Raw genomic sequence first — 8,024 nt, 5'->3', positions numbered from 1 at the left:
GTGGTGCTATAGGGAGGTTTTTTTCCCTCAAGAGCTGACAGTATGGCTAAGCCCTGTACCAGCACGCTGGATAAAAACCGCAGGCTGTCAGCTGCTAAAAACCTAAATTGTGGCGCCACCTGCAGGCGAGCAGAAATATCAACATTTCCCCAATTCTGGCAGAGCCTGGGAGGGGAGGCGCCTTCCGCATTGACGCTGCGCGGCTGCGGGAGACCAGAGGCGCAGACAGAAAGAAGGATCCGGACGTCCCAGTGGCCCCTGCTTCCTCGGGGTGTCACCAGATGCCCACCGTCCACCCAGCAGCCTTCAATTCTCCGTCCTCCGTGACTTCTTTCATTTCGACGTATCGAAAGCAGCTCTCAAAATTCCCAGTGCATTCAAACAAGTCTGTTCTTCTCTGCGTTTCCTAAGGGGTTAAGAAACTCTAACCCAAGGGTTCTATTTTTAGGACTTGGGGCCATACATAGAACAGAAAAGCAGGACGGAGAAGTGGCTGCCCTGGGGAGTGGGGGACATCCCTGTCACCACTGTTCCTAATCGTAGCTTAAACGTGGTGACCAGGTAATGCCAGTGCGTCTGAACTGTCCCAGCCTGCGCCAGCCTGTAGTGCAAACAAAGACGTAGTGACGGTAGCACCGAAAACTCCCAGCCTTCTCCCAACTATGCGAGACCTCGGGACTTCGGCCACCACTAGCACCCCTCCCCCACCTCCTCCCCTCGGTCACAGATCCCCCATGGTGGCTGTGCTTGGGAACAATTCTGGGCCTGCTCCTCTCCGTGCGTCTCCTCCAGGAAGTCCACCGCCCATGAGCCATCTGATGGAAGGGCAGCTCTTGGCCTTGGCAGCACTGTCGCCACAGTGCCACACTGGGCACTGCCGGGTTCTGCCACTCTGCTGTGGCTTCCAGTCCACTCCAGGAAGCTGGAGCCTCAGAGGGGCCGGGAGAAGAATGTGCCTTCCCCATGCTTTGCAGCTCTGATCATCTGGGTCTCCAAGTTGCTTTCCTAATCCCATGGTCCAAATCTTACTTCCTCTTCCTCCATAGACTGCTTCAGCCAATGACCCCCAACACACACACACACACACACACACACACAATTTCCTTCTTCCCTTTCAAGTGAAAAATCTCAAGTCCTTTCACCTGCAGGAGTCAAGTGAGAGGAAGCAGTGGAGGGGAGGGAGGCAGGGAGTGTGTGACCCATTTCCCTCCATTGACCAGACACGGCAGACTGCCAGCTCTGGCCAAGTCCATGTCTTGCTACAACAAAAAAGTATAAACACTTGAGTGTGACCCTTCTTGGTGACTCAGTCACAAGAAGCATGACGTCTCACGATAGGGCCCCCCAAGAGGTCCCACAAGCCTGAATTCCAAGAACTAGATGAAGTTGCTGGCTCCCACATGAAGGCTCCACCTTGGTTCTGCCAAGGTCAGATTCCAAGTACTTTATATGAGCCACATGACCCTTCTGACTGGTGTACAAATAGCACTAATGTGTTCAGTTGTTTTCTGGTCATCAAGATGAGTTTATGCTGATGGGTTGAATGCTCTTATCTGGTAACACATATTTGCAAGATGGTTGCCAGGTGGCCTGAGTATAGTCTGTTCTAAGGTGCCAGCTGAGTCCATCTCTCCTCAGCTCTGCATTCACTGGTAGCTTGAAGTCAGCCGTGCCATAAGTATTTACACCATGGGAATGAGCAGACACTGCTCATGAGTGCCTGCTCAATGAGCAGACACACAAGTCAGTGGTTTTATTTTCGTGGAGGGTGTACCACTGGGCAGGGCAGAGAATTGGCCTGGATGAGGCAGGGCCAGCCCATATCAGGCCTGCCCAGCTGCTCATGAGTACCCATCAAATAGCCCAACAATATGAGCTGTGGTCGTTAAGTTGCATGTCAACTTGACTGGGCCTGTTTTTGAGTGGCTGGGCAGCTAGATGTAGTATCCCCCATTATGAGACTGGTAATCAGCTGCATGGGGGAATCTGCAGGGAGCAGCTGAATAGCTAGCTGCCTTAGGGATGTGGTCTGCTTCCAATACATAAGGAGAAGCATTGAGAAAGGCCTTTAGCTGTTTTGGCACACTTGGATCCTGCAAGTAGCCAAGTCTTCATTCAGCAGCCTGCCATGTTTCCTGCCAATCTGAGGTTTGTTTCTGGATTTCAACTAGTGGTCTGCCATGTTGTTTGGTAATCTTGGAATCGTGCCATTTTATTTGTCAACCTTGGGTTTGTCAGCCTCAGCAGTCAGCAGCTGCCTAGCTTCAGTGGGCCGGGAGCAAGAGGCAGAGCTGAAGTCTAGGGTCAAGGGGCTTTTTCCCAGCCCCTAGAGCTGGCACGTGAACTTGGAATACTAGCCTCCAAAACTGTAAGAGAATAAACTCCTGTTTGTTAAAGCCATCCATTTGTGATATTTCTGTTTGAATGGCACTGTTGTTGCTATGTGCTGTCGAGTCAGACCCAACTCATGGTAACCCCTCCTTGGGTTTCTAAGGCAGTGTCACTATGGAAGTAGATTACCCAACCTTCCTTCCGAGGAGTGGCTGGTGGGTTTGAACCACCAGCTTTCTAGTTAGCAATCAAGTGCCTTAGGCACTATGCTACCAGAGCTCCTAGAATGGCACTAGAGAACCAGAACATGAGCCCAGTTCAATGCTGCTGTAGCCAGCATTGCCCACGTGTTTTGTGACATTAGAATTAAAAAGAAACATGATTTCCTTTCCCTAGTAGCAAACTGAGGCAAGGGATGTTGGAGTGACCTATCTCAGGATGTGTAGGAAACACAGAGTGTAAGTCAATTAACTCTAGTAGTTTCCTCTCTTCACTTTAACTTCAGATCAAAACTTGAGTTCTTCAACCATTCTGTTCTCATTTCCTCAAAGTGCTGCTGTTAAAATTGTGGCAACCCATGCAGTAGAACACAGTGCAGATGACAGACTGAATGCAGTAAACCCGTGTAAGCTCCTTTGAAGAACACATGCAAACCAGTATGTTTGTATATCTACCCTTGAGTGCTTTTGAAAATACAGAATAACTGAGTACATATCTATACAGACTTGCATATGCACAGAACGTTTTTGAAGAATACACAAGGAACTTACCAGTGGAAACCTCAGAGTGGAAGTCTGGCATCTGAGGGAAAGGGGAATAGTATTCCCCAAAAAGATAGGTTGCAATCCTAACCCCTGTACCTGTGAACATAATCTGGTTTGGAAATAGACTCTCTGAAAGTGTTGTCAGTGAAGTTAACATGAGGTCGTACTAGAGTGGTGCTGGTGATGGTGGTGGGTGCTGTTGAGTTCATACTGACTCATGGTGACCCCATGTGACAGACTAACACTACTCCTTAAGGTTTCCTGTACCAAAATCTTTACAGGGCAGATTACAGGACTTTCTCCTGTGGAGCCACAGGGGGGTTCAAATTGTCAACCTTTCAGTTAGCAGCCGAGCGCTTAACTGTTGTGCACCTAGGACTCCTTTACTGGAGTAGGGGGTTTCGTTCCCAATCTGAGTGTTGTCTTTATAAAACAGAAGACAAGGCCCAGAGTCCACAGAGGAAAGACAGCCATGTGAAGATGAAGACAGAGATTGGAGCTGGGCTGTAGCTGCAAGTCAATGAATGCCTAGGGTAACCAGAAGCTGGAAGAGACACAGGATTCTCCTCTGGAGCTTTCGGAGAGAACCTGGCCCTGCCAACACCTTGAATTTGGACTTCCATCCCCCTGGACTCTGAGACAGTAAATTTCAGTTGTTTTAAGCCACCCAGTTTGTGGTACTCTGTTACAGCAACTCTAGGAAACTAATTGTTGTTGGGTTTGAACCGCCAGCCTTCTGGTTAGCAGGCAAGTGTCTTAGCCACTATGCTACAAGAACTCCCAAGGAAACTAATAGGAGCTCTAATAGACAGATAGGTAGGTAGGTAGGTAAATAGGTAGATGGACAACTGTTTCATTGACTGTCCTTTTGTGCATTTTGGCATTTTAAACATGTGCAAATAGTCCATCATGGAAAATACCACTGCTAAACGCATCTTCATCACACCACCTAGTCCCTACTCTCTCTCTCTCTGAATCCAACCCACCACTCCTCCACCTCCTCTGGAGAATCTTCACGCTCACCTTTGTTCCAGCTTCCTGCTGTATGTTCCATCTTGCTCCTCTTTCTTGGGTTGTCACGCAGGTCATGCAGCATCCAAGACACGATGGAGCCAATGTCCCAGAAAATGAGCCCTCATCTCTCTCTTCTTAAAAACAAGCCAGAATCCTGAGGACTCCTGTTGGGCACTAGATTGATGAGAGAAATATTCCAGAAATGACCCAGAACATCCTTCCCATTCTAAAGCATGTAGCTGCAGATCAAGTCAAAGGAAATATTCTCCTACTCTGGGGTCAGTAAACTTACAGAAACTAACACCTCCAGAGATGGTACAGGTTAAATAAATGATGGTCCCAGGAAGCATTTAGATCCTAACAGGTGGGAGCACCATATTGAGTTATTAATCTTATCAGGGACTGTGCAGGGAGAAGTGACAAAAGACTGCAGATGTAATTCCAATTTTCCAAAAGGGTAAAATAATGCACTTTCTGAAAGGCACAAGCACATGAACTTGGCCCAGATTTTGGCCACTGGATGAGTTAAAGGTAACTGTGTGATTATCTAGAAAAGGATGTGGTGATCATAAGAATAAACCTGAGATTATGGAGAATGAAACTTGTCAGGCTGGTCCTGTTCCCTAACTGAACAAGGTTGTGAGGCTTTATCATGGAAATATAAGAGAGAATATCGGAATTGCACCCAGACACTTGACAGACTTTTTAGTAAAATCCTCTTGGAACATGGGCAATGTGGGTTGGAGAGATTAACCAACTAAACAGTTAAACCCCAGGGATGCTCATTAATGCATTGAAGGCAACCTGCAGGAAGGTCTTCTGCTCTGTTCTCAAACTAACCCTATTCAACATTTGCCAGTGACCTGGATAAGGATGAAAGAGACGTGGTCTTCACATTTGTCTATGAGTGCAATTAAAGAAAGCCAATCGACTCCCAAGTATTTATCATCTTCTTCCCTTTTTAAGGAGAAAGACACTACTGTTTAGCATTGGGCATTCATTCATGAGGCATTTTGATGTTGATTTGGGACACCGTGCTGAGAAAGGGAAAGAAGAGAAGTTAAATTGATCTACATTTTTTAAAAAAACATGTAGCTCTCCAGAAAGAAAAGGAGGTGATAAGGACTGAGTGTGGAGCAGCAGCCCAGGTAGGAGTGGTGCTCTACCAAGCAGGAGGAAGACTTTGAAGACTTCAGGAAGAAGTGAGGACAGGCATGAGCAGTGATCACAAGAAGGGGATTTTGAAGTCTTCCAGAGTATATGATGTGACGATCCCCCTTGGTGCCTCTTCAGGAGACCTTCAGCAAAGAACTTGATCATTTTTCAATGCCTCAAACAAGCTGATTTTGTATTTCCTTTGGATGCATTATCAGGCCTTGATGGATGTGAAAGTAAGAACAAGAAGACCCTGTTTTATTCAGGCTATAAGTGTGTGATCAAAGTTTGTTGTTGATGTGTTGCTAGGTGTCATCGAGTTTAGGAACATAAAATATAGAGTCTGTGTTCAAAATCATTTTTCATGATCAAATTGTAAGAAACAGCTAACAACATGAAATGGTACGTGGATGCAACTGAGGTCTTACATTTAGTCCTGATCAAATATCACGGAGATATGGCCACATTTAAAAAAAAAAAAAAAATTTACAAGCTAGAGTTGACAATAAACTCAATATGAATCAATGGTGAGATGTTGCCAAAGTCAATGTGTTGTTGTTGTTGTTGTTAGGTGCTGTTAGGTGTTAGGTGCAGCAGAATGGAACACTGCCCAGTCCTGCACCAACTCCATGATCCCTGCTATACTTGAACCCATTGCTGCAGCCACTGTGTCTATCCATCTCATTGAGGGCCTTCCCCTCCTTCATTGACCTTCCATCTTACCAAAGACATCCTTCTACAGGGAATGGTCCCTTCTGACAACACGACCAAAGTAGGTGACACAAAGTCTGGCCATTCTTGCCTCCAAGGAGCATTCAAGCTGCACTTCCTCCAAGACAGATTTGTTAGATCTTTCAGCAGTCCATGGTACTCTCAGCATTCTTTGCCAGCACCACAACTCAAAAGCATCAACTCTTCTTTGGTCTTCCTTATTCATTGTCCAGCTTTCACATGCATATGAGGCGACTGAAAATACCATGGCTTGTGTCAGGTGCAAAGTCAATGTAAGCTACATTAAAAAGTAAGCTACATTCATAGGAGTGGAGTCCCAAAGGGACCCCCAACAGTACCACTCTAGTGTGAGACCATAACTGGACTATCATATACAGGTCAAGGCCCCACAGTTTAAAATATATCTGAGCACATTCAAACAACAGTGACCAAGCCCAAAAGGAATTTAAAACCTTGTTACATTTGCAATAAGGAAAGGAGATGTTGATGTGGAGCTTAGAGAAAACAAAACTCAGGGGAACACAACAGCTTCAGACATTTGAAGGGCTGTCAAAAGGAAGAGTATTCTGCATTAGTCCTGTGCAACTTCCAGATATTGACTAGAAGCATGAATAGAATTTATCTTATTTAGAGATATATTGATTCGATATAAGGAGTATCATTCTAATGGTTAGTGCTACCTAAAAACAGACTAGATGTAAGTTCTCTATCACTTGTTGTGTTCATTCAGAAACTAGGTGACACTTAGGTGAAGATTAGAGTCTGGATGAAATGATTTCTGATGTCTCTAATGGTCTGAGATTATAGTCAATTTGTGTTTATGGCTGTGTCCTCCGTAGTGCTATATGCATTGCATTGACTCAGTTAATGGTTATTGAATTGAACTGGAGTGCTTTTGAGAGAATATCTAGGGAATATATCAAGGTCCCATCCAAGGCCATTATGAAGGAGGGAAGTCAAGGGTGACATTTGAAAAATAGTCAGGGTCAAAGAATGAAATAAAGGGAATATATAAACAGAGAACTATATTAAAGAGGAGAGGTGGTGTGGTGGGTTCAGAGTGGCCCAGAAGGCAGGAACCAGAAGGAGAGGCAGGAAGGTGGGTTCAGAATGGCTGAGGGAGACCAGGAAGTGAGTAGAGAAGTTTGGCACAGCTAAAGGAGACAAACTTATCTGTCAGTTTGTCATACTATTATGGCTTGTGTGTTGCTATGAGGCTGGAGACTATGCCACTAATATTTTAAATGCCAGCAGGGTTGCCCATGGTGGACAGGATTTAGCAGAGCTTCCAAAATAAGACAGACTCAGAGGAAGTAAAAGGCCATACACTTCTCAAAGAAAACCTTATGAATAGGAGTGAAATACTATCTGATATATTACTGGAAAAATTTATTAATATCCCTGAAACATTGTCTGACATGGTGCTGGAAAATGAGACCTTCAGGTTGGACATAAATAAATAAACAAATTCATTGATGTCAAGTCAGATCTGACTCATAGTGACCCCTCCTTGGATTTCCAAGGTGGTATCGCTACAGAAGTAGATAGCCCAATCTTCCTTCCGAAGACTGGCTGGTGGGTTTGAACCACCAGCCTTCTGGTTAGCAGTCAAATGCCTTAGGCACTATGCCACCAGAACTCCCAAAGCCTACAGCACCCAATATTCCCAGGGGGTCTCCCATCCAAATACTAACCAGACTCGACCCTGCTTAGCTTCCAAGATCAGACGAGATCAGGTACCTTCAGGGTGGTATGGCCATAGACCTCAGGTTGGAAAGCACTCAAAATACAACTGAGGAAGTGCTGCCTCCTCATAGTAGAGCTGACCTTATTGATGTGGATAGAGTAAAGCTTTGGGGACCTCTCTTTGCTGATGTGGCATGTCTCAAGATTAGAAGAAACAGATGCAAACATCCATTAATAATCAGAACATAGAATGTATGAAGTATGAAATTAGGAAAATTAGAAGTTGTCAAAAATGAAATGGAACTCATAAAGGTCGATATCCTAGGCATTAGTGAGTTGAAA

The 8,024-nt window shown here is 45.3% G+C and overlaps 1 pseudogene; it reads right to left on the bottom strand.

The window, feature by feature from the left end:
- Positions 1-7,641: 7,641 nt before the first annotated feature.
- On the bottom strand, positions 7,642-7,760 carry LOC122151347 (annotated as a pseudogene).
- Between the last annotated feature and the right edge of the window lie 264 nt (positions 7,761-8,024).

This window comes from Orycteropus afer, unplaced genomic scaffold (genome assembly GCF_000298275.1).
Source record: "Orycteropus afer afer isolate SDZICR_OR568_19922 unplaced genomic scaffold, OryAfe1.0 scaffold00397, whole genome shotgun sequence".
In the NCBI taxonomy this organism is placed as follows: domain Eukaryota; kingdom Metazoa; phylum Chordata; class Mammalia; order Tubulidentata; family Orycteropodidae; genus Orycteropus; species Orycteropus afer.
This window is presented reverse-complemented; position numbering and strand designations above follow the sequence as displayed.